This window comes from Oncorhynchus gorbuscha, unplaced genomic scaffold (genome assembly GCF_021184085.1).
Source record: "Oncorhynchus gorbuscha isolate QuinsamMale2020 ecotype Even-year unplaced genomic scaffold, OgorEven_v1.0 Un_scaffold_909, whole genome shotgun sequence".
Taxonomy (NCBI): domain Eukaryota; kingdom Metazoa; phylum Chordata; class Actinopteri; order Salmoniformes; family Salmonidae; genus Oncorhynchus; species Oncorhynchus gorbuscha.
The window spans coordinates 88,163-107,627 of record NW_025745677.1 but is presented as its reverse complement, the minus strand read 5'-3'; the positions used below and the strand labels follow the sequence as shown (position 1 = coordinate 107,627).

The 19,465-nt window shown below is 42.1% G+C and overlaps 1 pseudogene; it reads right to left on the bottom strand.

The window, feature by feature from the left end:
- Positions 1-2,498: 2,498 nt before the first annotated feature.
- The window catches only part of LOC124019411, a 30,371-nt pseudogene continuing 13,404 nt past the window's right edge, over positions 2,499-19,465 (bottom strand).

Sequence of the window (19,465 nt, the reverse complement as noted above, 5' to 3'; positions counted from 1 at the left end):
AGGCAGCCAGTGGATCTGGATCAAACGGAAGGACCCTTGCTGGGCTATAACTTCATGACCCCCCACCCCCACCTGAGAACCCAATTCAGATCCCTCCAACTTGAGGAGGGCATATGAGGTATGCGGTCAGCTGTATGGCTGGCTCAGGAAGAGGACGCCCCTGCCTTGCATAGTCCCGTGGGACATCTTAATTGGGCATGGGACACAAGCTAAGGCTTGATTACCCTTTAGCTGGCCACCTTTGATGAGGGTGTTTAGTGATTAAAGGCCGAAACACCTACTGATTCGAAGGCACACTACTGAGGATGTGTCCCAAAATTGACATCTTACCCCCAGTCTAAGAAATAAACCTCCCATGCCACTCTGTCAACATCACGGCAAATCTCATGTGAGTGCATTCCATCTATTGGCACAATGGACAGTTTTTAACATCTCGTCCCGTGTTTTATGATTCTTTTGTCATTATGGGGTATTGTGATGTCATTATGGGGTATTGTGATGTCATTATGGGGTATTGTGATGTCATTATGGGGTATTGTGTGTAGATTGAGCAGGGGAAAAGTATTCAATCCATTTTAGAATAAAGCTGTAATATAACAAAATGTGGAAAAAGTGAAGGGGTCTGAATACTCTCCGAATGCACTGTAAGTATTCACAACCCTGAGTCAATACTTTTCAGAAACGACTTTGGCAGCGATTACAGCTGTGAGTCTGTCTGGGTAAATATCTAAGAGTGATTGCAGCTGTGAGTCTTTCTGGGTAAGTCTCTAAGAGCTTTCTACATCTGGATTTTGCAACATTTTCCCATTATTCTTTTCAAAATTCTTCAAGTTCCGTCAAATTGGTTCTTGATAATTGATAGTATTCAGGTCTTGCCATAGATTTTCAAGTAGATGTAACTTAGTGTGGGAGAAGTGGAAAAATAGTTATCGATCAATAATGGCAAACCACATTGACAATTTAGATGAAAAGCTACTGAGGATGGTAGCTGACTCTGTAGCCACTCCTATCTGTCATATTTTTAATCTGAGCCTAGAGGAAAGTTTTTGTCCTCAGGCCTGGAGGGAAGCCAAAAGTCATTCCACTACCCAAGAGCAGTAAAAGCTCTTAGCAAACTTTTGGAAAACAAATGCAATGCTATTTCTCTGTAAACAAATTAACAACAGATTTTCAGCTTGCTGATAGAGAAGGGCACTCAACATGCACTGCGCTAACACATATGACTGATGATTGGTTGAAAGAAATTGATAAGAAGTTTGTGGGAGCTGTACTGTTAGATTTCAGTGCAGCCTTTGATATTATTGACCATAACCTTTTGTTGAAAAAACATGTCTCCCATATCGTGGATATAGAGCTATCTATCTAATAGAACTCAAAGGTTTTTCTTTAATGGAAGCTTCTCTAATGTCAAACATGTAGAGAGCGGTGTACCGCAGGGCAGCTCTCAAGGCCCTCTACTCTTTTACCAATGACCTGCCACTGGCATTTAACAAAGCATTTGTGTCCATGTAAGCTGATGATTCAATCATATACACCTCAGTAACCACAGCTAATGAAGTCACTGAAACTCTTAACAAAGAGTTACAGTTTGTTTCGGAATGGGTGGTTTTAGACTTCAGCAGAATCTGGTTGTGAATGCTGTGGCGGTTGAACAAGTTGAGAATAAAATGACTTGGCGTTACCTTAGATTGTAATCTGTCATGGTCAAAAGATATAGATTCAATGGTTGTAAAGATGGGGAGAGGTCTGGCTGTAATAAAGAGATGCTCTGCTTTTTGTGACACCACACTCCAAAAAGCCAGTCCTGCAGGTTCTAGTTTTATCTCATCTTGATTATTGTCCAGTCGTGGGCTGCAAGGAAAGACCTAGTTAAGCTGCAACTGGCCCAGAACAGAGTGGCATGTCTTGATCTTCATTGTAATCAGAGGCCAGTCCTTAACAATTATAAGCATACCCATAACATAATGCAGCAACCAATACGCTTGACAATATGGAGAGTGGTACTCATAACGCGTGGTATTCAGGACAAAAAGTTAATTGCTTTGCCACAATTTTTACAGTATTACTTTCTTGCCTTTTGTCAAACAGGATGCATGTTTTGGAATATTTTGACTGTTCAAGACATCCTTCTTTTCACTCTGTTAATTTGGTTAATATTGTGGAGTAACTACAATGTTGTTGATCCATTCTCAGTTTTCTCCTATCACAGCCATTACACTCTAACTGTTTATTGTCACCTTTGGCCTCATGGTGAAATCCCTGAGTGGTTTCCTTCCTCTCTGGCAACTGAGTGTCTTTGTAGTGACTGGGTGTATTGATACACCATCTAAAGTATAATTAATAACTTCACCGTACTCAAAGGGATATTCAATGTCCGCTTTTTATTTAATTTTTTACCCATCTACCAATAGGTGTTCTGCTTTGTGAGGCATTGGAATACCTCCCTGGTCTTTGTGGTTGAATCTGTGTTTGAAATTCACTGTTCGACTGAGGGACCTTACAGATAATTGTATGTGTGGGGGTACAGAGACGAGGTCGTCATTCCAAAATCATATTAAACACTATTGTTGCACACAGAGTGAGTCCATGCAACTTATTATGTGACTTGTTAAGGGAACGTGTTCTCCTGAACTTGTACTCTTGAATTGAGACTTGCCATAACAAAAGGGGTTGAATACTTATCCACTTAAGACATTTCAACTTTTCATTTTTAATTCATTTGTAAAAATGTCTAAAAACGCAATTCCACTTTGACATTATGTGGTATTGTGTGTAGGACAGTGACCCCCCCCCAAAAAAAATAATTGCAATATAATCATTTAAAATTCAAGCTGTAGCACAACAAAATGTGGAAAAAGTCATGTGAATCATTTCTGTATACATGGGATAAGAGCGTCTGCTAAATGACTTAAATGTAATGTAATGATTAACAAGTAGAGTGAAAATGACAACTTATCATGCATCGATGCAACGCCAGAACAACAAAACTAGATATGCTAAAGACAATTTCCCAACAGATAACACACACACTGGCTAGACCCTTCATGCATCACATGATAATAAGATATATTTAATCGTATCTACCCAAACACATACTGTACATGAGCACAATAACTTACAGTACGTACCAGATTTAAGACCTGCAAAATGGTCGGTGAATATTGAGTATGCTTTTCTCTGTGTGCCTGGGAAAACACGTTCAGCTCTCGGCTCTTGACGTTAAAAATAATTTAATGAGAAGAATTTGACATCATTGACATTTCAACCATCTTGGCCTTGTCTCTGTCTGGCCTGTCCCCTCAATGATGGATCAAACAGGCCCTCTGTAACCATGATGGATCAAACAGGCCCTCTGTAACCATGATGGATCAAACAGGCCCTCTGTAGCCATGATGGATCAAACAGGCCCTCTGTAGCCATGATGGATCAGACAGGCCCTCTGTAACCATGATGGATCAGACAGGCCCTCTGTAACCATGATGGATCAGACAGGCCCTCGGTAGCCATTATGGATCAGACAGGCCCTCAGTAGCCATGATGGATCAGACAGGCCCTCTGTAGCCATGATGGATCAGACAGGCCCTCTGTAGCCATGATGGATCAGACAGGCCCTCTGTAGCCATGATGGATCAGACAGGCCCTCGGTAGCCATTATGGATCAGACAGGCCCTCTGTAGCCATGATGATTCAGACAGGCCCTCGGTGGTACAGACAATCTCTTCTTCATTTCTTCTTCTTAGAGAGAGTGTTGAGACAGGAGGAAGAGAAGCTGAGACGAGGGGTCTCATTGGAGGAAGGAGAGGAGGGGGGAGGAGTGGGAGGAGGGACCACCTGCCTGTGGTGTGGGGTTCTCTGGCCAAGGCTCAATCTGGACAGAGAAAGGAGATGGACAGATGCCTTCAAATGCAAGGTACTACAGATAAGAAAGCCTCATCTGTTTAGGCCAATAAGCTACTGAGAAGGTCACGTAGGCTATTCAAGAGAGCACACCAAGAATGCATTATATGGAAACACAGAGAGATGCTTACATGGAATCGTTCAAGTTTTGTTGGAAAAACTTGTCAATAATCAACCGACTGGCTTTCTTGATGTCTACAGTATTCTCTCTGGTCTGCAATCTGGTTTCCGCTCAGGTTATGGATGTGTCACTGCAACCTTAAAGGTCCTCAATGATGTCACCATTTCCCTTGATTCTAAGCAATATTGTGCTGCTATTTTTATTGACTTGGCTAAAGCTTTTGATACGGTAGACCATTCCATTCTTGTGGGCCGGCTAAGGAGTATTAGTGTCTCTGAGAGGTCTTTGGCCTGGTTTGCTAACTACCTCTCTCAAAGAGTGCAGTGTATTAAGTCAGAACATCTGCTGTCTCAGCCACTGCCTGTCACCAAGGGAACACCCCCAAGGCTCGATCCTAAGCCCCACGCTCTTCTGAATTTACATCAACAACATAGCTCAGGCAGTCGGAAGCTCTCTCCTCCATGTATATGCAGACGATACAGTCTCATGCTCAGCTGGCCCCTCCCCGGATTTTGTGTTAAATGCTCTTCGACAAAGCTTTCTTAGTGTCCACAAGCTTTCTCTACCCTGAACCTTGTTCTGAACACCTGCAAAAACAAAGGTAATGTGGTTTGGTAAGAAGAATGCCCCTCTCCCCACAGGTGTTATTACTACCTCTGAGGGTTTAGAACATGAGGTAGTCACCTCATACAAGTACTTGGGAGTATGGCTAGACGGTACACTGTCCTTCTCTCAGCACATATCAAAGCCGCAGGGTAAAGTTAAATCTAGACTTGGTTTCCTCTATCGTAATCGCTCCTCTTTCACCCCAGCTGCCAAACTAACCCTGATTCAAATGACCATCCTACCATGCTAGATTATGGATACATCATTTATAGATCAGCAGGTAAGGGTGCTCTCGAGCGGCTAGATGTTCTTTACCATTCGGTCATCAGATTTTCCACCAATGCTCCTTATAGGACACATCACTGCACTCTGTAAACTGGTCATCTCTTTATACCCGTCACAAGACCCACTGGTTGATGTTTATTTATAAAACCCTCTTAGGCCTCACTCCCCCTATCTGAGATATCTACTGCGGCCCTCATCCTCCACATACAACACCTGTTCTGCCAGTCACATTCTGTTAAAGGTCCCCAAAGCACACACATCCCCGGGTCGCTCCTCTTTTCAGTTCGCTGTAGCTAGCGACGGGAACAAGCTGCAAAAAAACACTCAAAAAGGGACAGTTTTTGTGAGAGCACAAGACAGCATCACAAGTCCTTGACCACAAGCTTCCAGTTGGGCTGAGATAATAGAAGAGGGTTGGGGACTTGGACCATATGGGAACCATAGATAACAAAAGAGGGTTGGGACTTGGACCATATGGGAACCATAGTTACGAGATAGCGGTAGCAACTCAATGGTGCATTCTGGTCTAGTATGTCTTCACAGTTGAGTTGCTACCGCTATCTAGTAACTATGGTTCCCATATGGTCCAAGTTATATAATGGTGCATTCTGGTCTAGTATGTCTTCACAGTTATATAACTTGAACCATATGGGAAGCATAGATAATAGAAGAGGGTTGGGACTTGGGACCATAAGGGAACCATAGATAATAGAAGAGGGTTGGGGACTTGGACCATATGGGAACCATAGATAATAGAAGAGGGTTGGGGACCTGGACCATAAGGGAACCATTTATAATAGAAGAGGGTTGGGGACTTGGACCATATGGGAACCATAGATAACAAAAGAGGGTTGGGACTTGGACCATATGGGAACCATAGTTACGAGATAGCGGCAGCAACTCAACTGTGAAGACATACTAGACCAAGAATGCACCATTATATAATGTTTTATTTTATTTTGTGCGATTAGGTTTTGAGTGGGATTCTTCTCACAAAACAACATGACACAAATATGGTCCTCCATTACATCCTGTCTTAGTCTTACATTCCTACCAGCGCCAGCAGCCACCCACCAGACTGACTGCCTGTCATGCCCCTCTATAGCCACTAGGTGGCATCATTAGTAGTGCTGTTGGGGGGCTAAAATGTGCGTCAACGCCCTGCTCCCATCCCTCCTCTCCCGTTCCTGTGGTCCCGACCGAAGGGCTTAGACCCTAAGAAGAGGAGGGGAGGTAAACAGAGATGGATAACCAAGTGGAGGGAGTATCATGAAACTTCTCTCTCGCTGAAAGACCCGCTGCTTTGCTTTTTGTTTCCTCAGTCAGATGGTAACCAAGACAACAGAAAACAAAACAAATCTGATGACGTCATCAACATGCATCGGATCGACATTGCAAGTAGTCACAACCAACACTAAAAGCCTTGCTGCAGCCCAAATACTTCTCATCTTAGAAAGACAAACCAATGATTGCCATCTGCAGGTAGAAACATCTAGTTCAGATTGCAAGTCAAACAGCCACTAAAAACATCAGTTTGTTGACCACAAAACGATGATTCCAAGCCTTTAATTGTTAAGGATTGCCTGTCAATTTTCCCTCAGTTCCATGCTAAACAGTCAATATTCGCAGATAAAACTCCCGGACCAATTGTATTTCTTTCTTTCCCAGAAGAAATACCCATCGCCAACATCTCTGAACATCCCCAAACATCCCCGAACATCCCAGGGACATGATGTGACGGTAGTTATTCATACAGTGTCCTAGAATAGGAGTGCTGATCTAGGATCAGGTCCAGATAATCAGATCATCTTATTCATTATTATCCAAAATACCAAAACTGATCCCAGGTAAGCACCTCCTAAACTGAATACCCTGCCTAGTCACCCCTCCGTGCTACACCAGACCAGTACCTTAGTATTATCAACCGGGTTGAAGTGTGAATCCTGCTGCTGTTCTCTGCTATATAAAAGAAAGGCTCTTGATGTGGGCCCACACAGTCTGGAGCATGATCACCAGAGCCAGGATGAAGAAGAAGAGCGTGACAGCCTATAGGGAGAGAGAGATGGATGGAGAGATGGAAATTATGAAAGAAAAGGGTAGAAAATTATACAAAATTGAAGAAAAAGACTGACAATGACAGAAGTGCAGTGGGGTTGGAAGGACCATTCACAACACAGGGGGCCATTCACAACACAGGGGGCCATTCACAACACGGGGCCATTCACAACACAGGGTACCATTCACAACACAGGGGGCCATTCACAACACAGGGGGCCATTCACAACACAGGGGGCCATTCACAACACAGGGGGCCATTCACAACACAGGGCCATTCACAACACAGGGGGCCATTCACAACACAGGGGCCATTCACAACACAGGGGGCCATTCACAACACAGGGGGCCATTCACAACATAGGGGGCCATTCACAACACGGGGACCATTCACAACACAGGGGGCCATTCACAACACAGGGGGCCATTCACAATACAGGAGGCCATTCACAATACGGGGGGCCATTCACAACACAGGGGGCCATTCACAACACGGGGACCATTCACAACACAGAGGGCCATTCACAACACAGGGGGCCATTCACAACACAGGGGGCCATTCACAACACAGGGACCATTCACAACACAGGGTACCATTCACAACACAGGGATCATTCACAACACAGGGGGCCATTCACAACACAGGGGGCCATTCACAACACGGGGACCATTCACAACACAGAGGACCATTCACAACACAGGGGGCCATTCACAACACGGGGGCCATTCACAACACAGGGACCATTCACAACACAGGGGGCCATTCACAATATGGGGGCCATTCACAACACGGGGGCCATTCACAACACGGGGGCCATTCACAACACAGGGACCATTCACAACACAGGGGGCCATTCACAATATGGGGGCCATTCACAACACGGGGACCATTCACAACACAGGGGGCCATTCACAATATGGGGGGCCATTCACAACACGGGGGCCATTCACAACACAGGGACCATTCACAACACAGGGGGCCATTCACAATATGGGGGCCATTCACAACACGGGGGCCATTCACAATACGGGGGCCATTCACAACACAGGGACCATTCACAACACAGGGGGCCATTCACAATATGGGGGCCATTCACAACACGGGGGGCATTCACAACACAGGGGGCCATTCACAACACAGGGACCATTCGCAACACAGGGGGCCATTCACAATATGGGGGCCATTCACAACACAGGGACCATTCACAACACGGGGACCATTCACAATATGGGGGCCATTCACAACACAGGGACCATTCACAACACAGGGGGCCATTCACAATATGGGGGGCCATTCACAACACAGGGACCATTCACAACACGGGGGGCCATTTACAACACAGGGGGCCATTCACAATATGGGGGGCCATTCACAACACAGGGGGCCATTCACAACACAGGGTCAAAGCTATCAGAAACCCTCCATAAGTAATACAGGTGACAGAGTGGAGGCAGTGACGGCCATGTTGACTGGAGGACTGACTGGGTGAGGAAGAGGAGGGTGAGGAAGAGGTGGATGTGGAGCTGGTGGTTTGTGATTGGTTATCATGGTTGAGTTGGTGTGGAGTTGGGGGCCATACCCCCCTGGTTGCAGCTCTCTCCCCCAGCCCAACCAAGGACACAAACCCATGGGCGTCCCCCTCCACGAAGCCTCCCAATACCTGCCTGCTCTGGACAGGGCTACACATCCACAGAGGTCTGGGTTGGGGCAAGATAGGGGGATACTGGGGTAGGGGGATACTGGGGTGGTCGAGCCTGGGCTTGAAGTTGGAGTAGAGCCTGGGGCGGGGGTTGGAGTAGAGCCTGGGGTTGGAGTAGAGGCTGGTATTGGGGTTGGAGTAGAGACAGGGGCAGGGGTTGGAGTAGAGCCTGGGGTTGGAGTAGAGGCTGGGGTTGGGGAGGGAGTAGAGACTGGGGTTGGGGAGGGAGTAGAGGCTAGGGGTTGGAGTAGAGGCTAGGGCTGGAGTAGAGTCTGGGGCTGTGGTTGGAGTAGAGCCTGGGGTTGGAATTGAGGCTGGGGCTGGAGTAGAGGCTGTGGCTGAGACAGGGGTTGGAGTAGAGGCTGGGGCAGGGGTTGGAGTAGAGACTGGACTCTGACTCTTTACTCTGTTGTCTGTCTGGACACTGACTCTTTACTCTTGTCTGTCTGGACACTGACTCTTTACTCTTGTCTGTCTGGACACTGACTCTTTACTCTGTTGTCTGTCTGGACACTGACTCTTTACTCTTGTCTGTCTGGACACTGACTCTTTACTCTGTTGTCTGTCTGGACACTGACTCTTTACTCTTGTCTGTCTGGACACTGACTCTTTACTCTTGTCTGTCTGGACACTGACTCTTTACTCTGTTGTCTGTCTGGACACTGACTCTTTACTCTTGTCTGTCTGGACACTGACTCTTTACTCTGTTGTCTGTCTGGACACTGACTCTTTACTCTGTTGTCTGTCTGGACACTGACTCTTTACTCTTGTCTGTCTGGACACTGACTCTTTACTCTTGTCTGTCTGGACACTGACTCTTTACTCTTGTCTGTCTGGACACTGACTCTTTACTCTGTTGTCTCCCTCAAAGAGAGAAATGGTTAATTAAGGCAACAATACAATTAAGTCCTTTGTTCTCACTTTTCTGTATTATTATTCATATTCTCATAACATGTCTGAAATTAATTCATGTATGTAACATAACATGTAGCAATTACTTTTTTTTCTTCTCCAATTGGCGAGGAAATACATGTCATGTATAGCGTACTATACCTGTTGTGTATTTAAGCCCCGTTGGTCACAGAACTCCTCCTTCTGCAGGTCTGCATCATACCCCTCTGCTTGATCCCTGACCTCCTCTGTCAGCTCTGCTGGGTCCTTCAGTCCCCAACACTCTCCCACTGTCTTCAGCTCCAACACAGGCTCTGCACCCAGGACCTGACTGGATGCTGACTCTGGTTCTAGAACTTCCAGCGGCTCTAGAACTGTCACATGTTCTGGAAATGCTACTGGTTCTAGAACTGTCCCATGTTCTGGAACTAGCTGTCGCTTTGTCACTGGCACCTGCTCTGGTTCTGTCTGTAGTTCTTCCTCTAGCACTGGCTGTGGTACTGATTCTGGCTCTCGTTCTTGCACCAGTACTGGCAGTGCCATTGGTTCATGAACTGTTGCTGGTTCCAGAACGGCCTCCGGTTCTAAGTCCAGAACTGGTTCACATTCTGGTTCCGGTTCTGCCTCCTCAGGAACCTCCTCTCCCTCCTCCTCCTCTACAATGAACAGAGACAATAAAACAGGTTAGGTGTGTCTTCTCTACTGCTGATGTGGAGTATCCACACAGAACATCAGTAGAACACACTGATGGCCACTGGGGCTCTGCCTAAAAGATAGTGGTGCTCTATATAGGGAAAATAATGATAGGTCAGAAGCAGCCACGGTACCTTTGATGAAGTCCAACTTGTACAGAGCCCTCTTCTCTGCGTTGAAGTTGACTCTGTAGTGGTCCATGTTCTCATAACCAGGCTCCAGGGTCTCCACGATGCAGGTACTGGACGCCACATTCACCCTGGCAAGGAGATGGGGATATAAATGAGGCAGCACAAACACAGAGAGAAGGACAGAGAGAAGGATAGACAGAATGTGGGACAGACAGAGAGTTTGAATGAGACAGAAACAAAATAGAAAGACTGCAAAGTATTGATCAGTAGAATGTCCCAAACCGTTCCAAACTTCTAACAAATCGTACTTCTTATTAGTTACTCATTATTAGTTACGTCTTATTAGTTATTTATTATGAGTTACTTATTATCAGTACCAGATTAAAAATAAGACTCACTCACTTTAAAATCAAGTCTTTTGCAATCTGAGAAAAAGGGAAAAAGACAAAATTATTAAAAGAAATTAACGTAAAAGATAGATAACAAGAATTCCAGTATGAAATATGTTTTCAAAGTCTTTCAATATTGTATTGTATTGTATTGCATCCATCAATATTGAGTGAATATACATCTTCGGTCACATTCTTCATGTACCCACAATAACAATCTGGACGTACCCCAACCAAAAACCCTGGACGAACGGAGATATCCGTACCATGCTGAGAGCATTCACTGTCAGCAGAATGAACCCCGATGACTCGGTGACACACCACGCGTACAGGGCAAGCAGGTACGTGGTCCGTAAATCCATTAGGGACTCAAAAAGACAATAGAGACTCAAACTTGAATTGATGTTCGACAATTTCGACTCGGATGTGGCAAGGACTACAGACTATCACAGAATACATAGGCAAATCCAGTGGTGTGGTTCCCACTGAAGCCTCCGTCCCAGACGATGCTCGCTTTGAGGTAGACAATACCGAGCCATCCAGGAAGAATTTCACTGCTCTGGACGACCAGGTGCTTTCATTCTCCGAGGCTGGTGTGAGGAAAACTCAAAAAAAAAAAAAGAGTGCAGACTCACAAAACCACCAGCACTGATGGAATCCCTGGTCGCGTCCTCAGGGTGTGTGCTGACCAACTGGCGGGCGTCTTCTCGGACATCTTTAACTTGTCCCTGTTTCGCTGTAGTCCCCACCTACTTCAAGGAGACCACCATCATCCCAGTGCCCAATAAAAACTAAGGTGACATGCCCGCCAGTTCAGGTCATGGCCCACATGCCAGGCACGCTGGACGCACTCCAACAGAACCACGGAAGATGTTATTTCCATCGCTACTCACACGGGCGTAACACATCTGGACAAGAGGAACGCCTATGTGAAAATACTGTTCATTGACTACAATTCAACACTATTGTTCCTCCAAACTCGACACCAAGCTCAGAGCCCTTGGGTCTGGACACCACCCTCTGCAACTGGATCGTGGACTTCCTGACGGGCCGACCACAGGCTGTGAGGATTGGGAACAACACTTCCAGCAGAGAGAGTCATTTCCTCAGCGTCCACATCACAGAGAACTTAACATGGACCAACACCTCCATCCACATCAACAGGACTGCAGTAGAGAGAGTCAGTTCCTCACCATCCACATCAACAGGACTGCAGTAGAGAGAGTCAGTTCCTCACCATCCTCATCACCGAGGACTTAACATGGACCAACACCTCCATCCACATCAACAGGACTGCAGTAGAGAGAGTCAGTTCCTCACCATCCACATCAACAGGACTGCAGTAGAGAGAGTCAGTTCCTCACCATCCACATCAACAGGACTGCAGTAGAGAGAGTCAGTTCCTCACCATCCACATCAACAGGACTGCAGTAGAGAGTCAGGTCCTCACCATCCACATCAACAGGACTGCAGTAGAGAGTCAGTTCCTCTGCGTCCACATCACCGAAGACTTAACATGGACCAACACCTCCACCACTCTGGTCAAGAGGGCACAACAGCGTCTCTACTTCCTAAATACCTAAAAATTCCTAAATACGGCTGGTTGCATCACGGCCTGGTACGGGAATTGCTCTGTCCACGACCGAAAGGTCCACCAGTTGGCCCAGTACATCACTGGGACCCCACCCACCCGGGACGTCTATTCAAAGCGGTGCCTGAGGAAGGCCAGCCGCATCATCAAGGACCCCCACACACCCCAGCCACGGAACTGTTCAGTCCCTTACCGTCGGGCATGAGGTCTGATAGCAACAGGCTCAGAGACAGGTTCTATAGCCTCCACATTGACTCTGTACCAGTACTCCCTGTATATAGCCTCCACATTGACTCTGTACCATAATACCCTGTATATAGCCTCCACATTGACTCTGTACCGTAACACCCTGTATTTAGCCTCCACATTGACTCTGTACCGTAATACCCTGTATATAGCCTCCACATTGACTCTGTACCGTAATACCCTGTATATAGCCTCCACATTGACTCTGTACCGTAACACCCTGTATATAGCTTCCACATTGACTCGATACCGTAATACCCTGTATATAGCCTCCACATTGACTCTGTACCGTAATACCCCGTATATAGCCTCCACATTGACTCTGTACCAGTACTCCCTGTATATAGCCTCCACATTGACTCTGTACCGTAATACCCTGTATATAGCCTCCACATTGACTCTGTACTGTAATACCCCATATATAGCCTCCACATTGACTCTGTACCAGTACTCCCTGTATATAGCCTCCACATTGACTCTGTACCGTAATACCCCGTATATAGCCTCCACATTGACTCTGTACCGTAATACCCCGTATATAGCCTCCACATTGACTCTGTACCGTAATACCCTGTATATAGCCTCCACATTGACTCTGTACCGTAATACCCCATATATAGCCTCCACATTGTTATTTTACTGGGTTACTTGTATTTAATTTTTTTACTTTTAGTTTATTTCGTAAATATTTTCTTAACTCTATTTCTTGAACAGCATTGTTGGTTAAAGGCTTGTAAGTAAGCATTTCACGATAAGGTCTACACATCTTGTAGTGTAACAAATACAATTAGATTTGATTCGATTTGACACACACACACACACACACACACACACACACACACACACACACACACACACACACACACACACACACACACACACACACACACACACACACACACACACACACACACACACACACACACACACACACACACACACACACACACACACACACACACACAACCCACACATCACAACTGCTGCTACTAGACTCTTATTATGAATGATAAATACTCCACAATTTAAACACATTTCCCTCAACCTTCACATGTAAATATTGTACTATACATTGTGCCTTCTTATATTATAATTAAGCTAAAATGTTTATTCTATTCTACTGAGACATATACTTTATGTTCCTGTTCTTATCTTTAATTATTCATTATTGTTGTTGCATTGTTCTTTAAGGAACCTACAAGGAAGCATTTCATTGGACGATGTATACCATGTGTATCCTGTACATATGACTAATAAAACTTGAAACTATCATGTTGCATCGTACTGCGTCCCGTATCATACTGTACTGTTTGGTATCGTACTGTACTGTTTGGTATCGTACTGTACTGTTTGGTATCGTACTGTATCGTATGGTATCGAACTGTATTGTATGGTATTGTATGGTATAGTACTGTATTGTATGGTATTGTATGGTATAGTACTGTATTGTATGGTATTGTATGGTATTGTATGGTATAGTACTGTATTGTATGGTATTGTATGGTATAGTACTGTATTGTATGGTATTGTATGGTATCGTACTGTATTGTATTGTATGGTATCGTACTGTATTGTATGGTATCGTACTGTACTGTATGGTATTGTATTGTATTGTATCGTATTGTATTGTATTGTATTGTATGGTATCGTACTGTTCTGTTTGGTATCGTACTGTTCTGTTTGGTATCGTACTGTATTGTATGGTATCGTACTGTATTGTATTGTATAGCATCGTACTGTATTGTATTGTATGGTATCGTACTGTATTGTATGGCATCTTACTGTATTGTATTGTATCGTACTGAATTGTATGGTATCGTACTGTATTGTATTGTATGGTATCGTACTGTATTGTATGGCATCGTACTGTATGGTATCGTATGGCATCGTACTGTATTGTATTGTATTGTATGGTATCGTACTGTATTGTATTGTATGGTATCATGTGGTATCGTACTGTATTGTATTGTATGGTATCGTACTGTATTGTATGGTATCGTATCGTACTGTATTGTATTGTATCGTACTGTATTGTATTGAATGGTATCGTATGGTATCGTACTGTATTGTATTGTATGGCATCGTACTGTATTGTATTGTATGGTATCGTATCGTACTGTATGGTATCGTATCGTACTGTATTGTATTGTATTGTACTGTATTGTATTGAATGGTATCGTACTATATTGTATTGTATGGTATTGTATGGCATCTCACTGTATGGTATTGTATGGTATCGTACTATATTGTATTGTATGGTATTGTATGGCATCTCACTGTATGGTATTGTATGGTATCGTACTATATTGTATTGTATGGTATTGTATGGCATCTCACTGTATTGTATTGTATGGCATCGTACTGTATGGTATCGTACTGAATTGTACGGCATCGTACTGTATTGTATTGTACGGTATCGTATTGTATTGTATGGCATCGTACTGTATTGTATTGTATGGTATCCTACTGTATTGTATGGTATCGTACTGAATTGTATTGTATGGTATTGTATGGTATCATATGGTATAATACTGTATTGTATTGTATGGTATAGTACTGTATTGTATTGTATTGTATCGTACTGTATTGTATTGAATGGTATCGTATGGTATCGTACTGTATTGTATTGTATGGCATCGTACTGTATTGTACTGTATGGTATCGTATCGTACTGTATTGTATTGTATGGTATCGTACTATATTGTATTGTATGGTATCGTATGGTATAGTACTGTATTGTATTGTACAGTATAGTACTGTATTGTATTGTATGGTATAGTACTGTATTGTATGGTATCGTACTGAATTGTATTGTATTGTACGGTATCGTATTGTATTGTATGGTATCGTATGGTATAGTACTGTATTGTATTGTACGGTATAGTACTGTATTGTATGGTATCGTAGTGTATTGTATTGTATCGTACTGTATTGTATGTTATCATACTGTATTGTATGGTATCGTATGGTATAGTACTGTATTGTATTGTACGGTATAGTACTTTATTGTATGGTATCGTATGGTATAGTACTGTATTGAATTGTACGGTATAGTACTGTATTGTATGGTATCGTAGTGTATTGTATTGTATCGTACTGTATTGTATGTTATCATACTGTATTGTATGGTATCGTATGCTATCGTACTGTATTGTATGGTATCGTACTGTATTGTATGGTATTGTACTGTATTGTATGGTATTGTATGGTATTGTATGGTATTGTATGGTATTGTATGGTATTGTACTGTATTGTATGGTATTGTATGGTATCATACTGTATTGTATTGTATGGTATTGTATGGTATCATACTGTATTGTATTGTATGGTATAGTACTGTATTGTATGGTATCGTATGGTATAGTATTGTATTGTATGGTATCGTACTGTATTGTATGGTATTGTATGGTATCATACTGTATTGTATTGTATGGTATAGTACTGTATTGTATGGTATTGTATGGTATCATACTGTATTGTATGGTATCGTACTGTATCGTATGGTATCGTACTGTATTGTATTGTATGGTATCATACTGTATTGTATTGTACTGTATTGTATGGTATCGTATGGTATCATACTGTATTGTATTGTATTGTATGGTACCATACTGTATTGTATGGTACCGTACTGTATTGTATGGTATTGTACTGTATTGTATGGTATTGTATGGTATCATACTGTGGTGTATGGTATTGTATGGTATCGTACTGTATTGTATTGTATGGTATTGTATGGTATCATACTGTATTGTATTGTATGGTATAGTACTGTATTGTATGGTATTGTATGGTATTGTATGGTATCATACTGTATTGTATTGTATGGTATAGTACTGTATTGTATGGTATTGTATGGTATCATACTGTATCGTATGGTATCGTACTGTATTGTATTGTATGGTATCATACTGTATTGTATTGTATTGTATTGTATGGTATTGTATTGTATGGTATCGTATGGTATCGTATTGTATTGTATGGTATCGTACTGTATTGTATTGTATGGTATTGTATGGTATTGTATGGTATCATACTGTATTGTATTGTATGGTATAGTACTGTATTGTATGGTATTGTATGGTATCATACTGTATCGTATGGTATCGTACTGTATTGTATTGTATGGTATCATACTGTATTGTATTGTATTGTACTGTATTGTATGGTATCGTATGGTGTCATACTGTATTGTATTGTATTGTATGGTATTATACTGTATTGTATTGTATTGTATGGTATCATACTGTATTGTATGGTATCGTATGGTATCGTACTGTATTGTATGGTATCGTATTGTATTGTATCATACTGTATTGTATGGTATTGTATGGTATCATACTGTACTGTATTGTATTGTATGGTATAGTACTGTATTGTATGGTATTGTATGGTATCCTACTGTATTGTATGGTATAGTACTGTATTGTATGGTATCGTATGGTATCGTATTGTATTGTATGGTATCGTACTGTATTGTATTGTATGGTATTGTATGGTATTGTATGGTATCATACTGTATTGTATTGTATGGTATAGTACTGTATTGTATGGTATTGTATGGTATCATACTGTATTGTATGGTATCGTACTGTATCGTATGGTATCGTACTGTATTGTATTGTATGGTATCATACTGTATTGTATTGTATTGTATTGTACTGTATTGTATGGTATCGTATGGTATCATACTGTATTGTATTGTATTGTATGGTATTATACTGTATTGTATTGTATGGTATCATACTGTATTGTATGGTATCATTTGGTATTGTACTGTATTGTATGGTATTGTATGGTATCATACTGTATTGTATGGTATCATACTGTATTGTATGGTATTGTATGGTATCATACTGTATTGTATGGTATTGTATGGTATCATACTATATTGTATGGTATCATTTAACATTTACATTTAAGTCATTTAGTATGAGTATTGGTGACACAAATTGGTATCATACTGTATTGTATGGTATTGTATGGTATCATACTGTATTGTATGGTATTATACTGTATTGTATTGTGTGGTATTATACTGTATTGTATGGTATTGTATGGTATCATACTGTATTGAATGGTATCATACTGTATTGTATGGTATTGTATGGTATCATACTGTATTGTATGGTATTGTATGGTATCATACTATATTGTATGGTATCATACTGTATTGTATGGTATTGTATGGTATCATACTGTATTGTATGGTATCATACTGTATTGTATTGTATGGTATTGTATGGTATTATACTGTATTGTATGGTATCGTACTGTATTGTATTGTATGGTATTGTATGGTATTATACTGTATTGTATTGTGTGGTATTATACTGTATTGTATGGTATTGTATGGTATCATACTGTATTGAATGGTATTATACTGTATTGTATGGTATTGTATGGTATCATAATGTATTGTATGGTATCATACTGTATTGAATGGTATTATACTGTATTGTATGGTATTGTATGGTATCATACTGTATTGTATGGTATTGTATGGTATCATACTGTACTGTATGGTATCGTACTGTATTGAATGGTATTATACTGTATTGTATGGTATTGTATGGTATCATACTGTATTGTATGGTATCATACTGTATTGTATGGTATTGTATGGTATCATACTATATTGTATGGTATCATACTGTATTGTATGGTATTATACTGTATTGTATTGTGTGGTATTATACTGTATTGTATGGTATTGTATGGTATCATACTGTATTGAATGGTATCATACTGTATTGTATGGTATTGTACGGTATCATACTGTATTGTATGGTATTGTACGGTATCGTACTGTATTGTATGGTATTGTATGGTATCATACTGTATTGTATGGTATTGTATGGTATCATACTGTATTGTATGGTATTGTACGGTATCGTACTGTATTGTATGGTATTGTATGGTATAGTACTGTATTGTATGGTATCATACTGTATTGTATGGTATCATACTGTATTGTATTGTATCATACTGTATTGTATGGTATTGTATGGTATCGTACTGTATTGTATTGTATGGTATCATACTGTATTGTCATACTGTATTGTATGGTATTGTACAGTCATACTGTATTGAATGGTATCATACTGTACCTTCATGAAGGCAGCCATCTCAGGTTCCTGCATGGTGGTCATAGCAGTCTCTACCAGTTTGGTGCTGGCCTCTACGCTCTTCTGTAGGATCGCACCAGCGATCGAGCGTGACCCGTCTTCTCCTCCTGCTCGTACGTGACTCGCTGCTTCATGATTCTCTGTCGCTCCTCCAGGATGGCGAGCATGCGGTTAAACTTCTCACACACCGTCTGCTTCTGGGTCTTACTGTTCTCCTGTAGAGACACAGACATGCGCTCAAACTTTTCAGACGTCCTGACAACTTTAGGGGATCATTTTGGGACGTTCCTGGGATGTCGCGAGGACAACATTTACATTTACATTTAAGTCATTTAGCAGACGCTCTTATCCAGAGCGACTTACACATTGGTGCATTCACCTTATGACATCCAGTGGAACAGTCACTTTACAATAGTGCATTAGCGGAGTGTTACTGATCAAAGCCAAGCAGCACTTTATGGGTGTACACGACAATACACCAAAGTAGAACAGACACAAAAGGCACTAACCTCAACATTCTTGCAGGTCACTTCCAACTCATTGATGAAGGCTTGGACCTGGCTGTTCGATGCCACCAAGGAGCTAACCACCTCACTCAGCTCGGCCTGTTGAGAGAAAGCAGAGGTTTCACAGAGGAATTACCGTAGCTACTGTGGGCCACGTGTTACTGGTGAGTCAGGATAATTTTATTTTCATATTCTACACATCTTTATGATATCATCATACATCTAA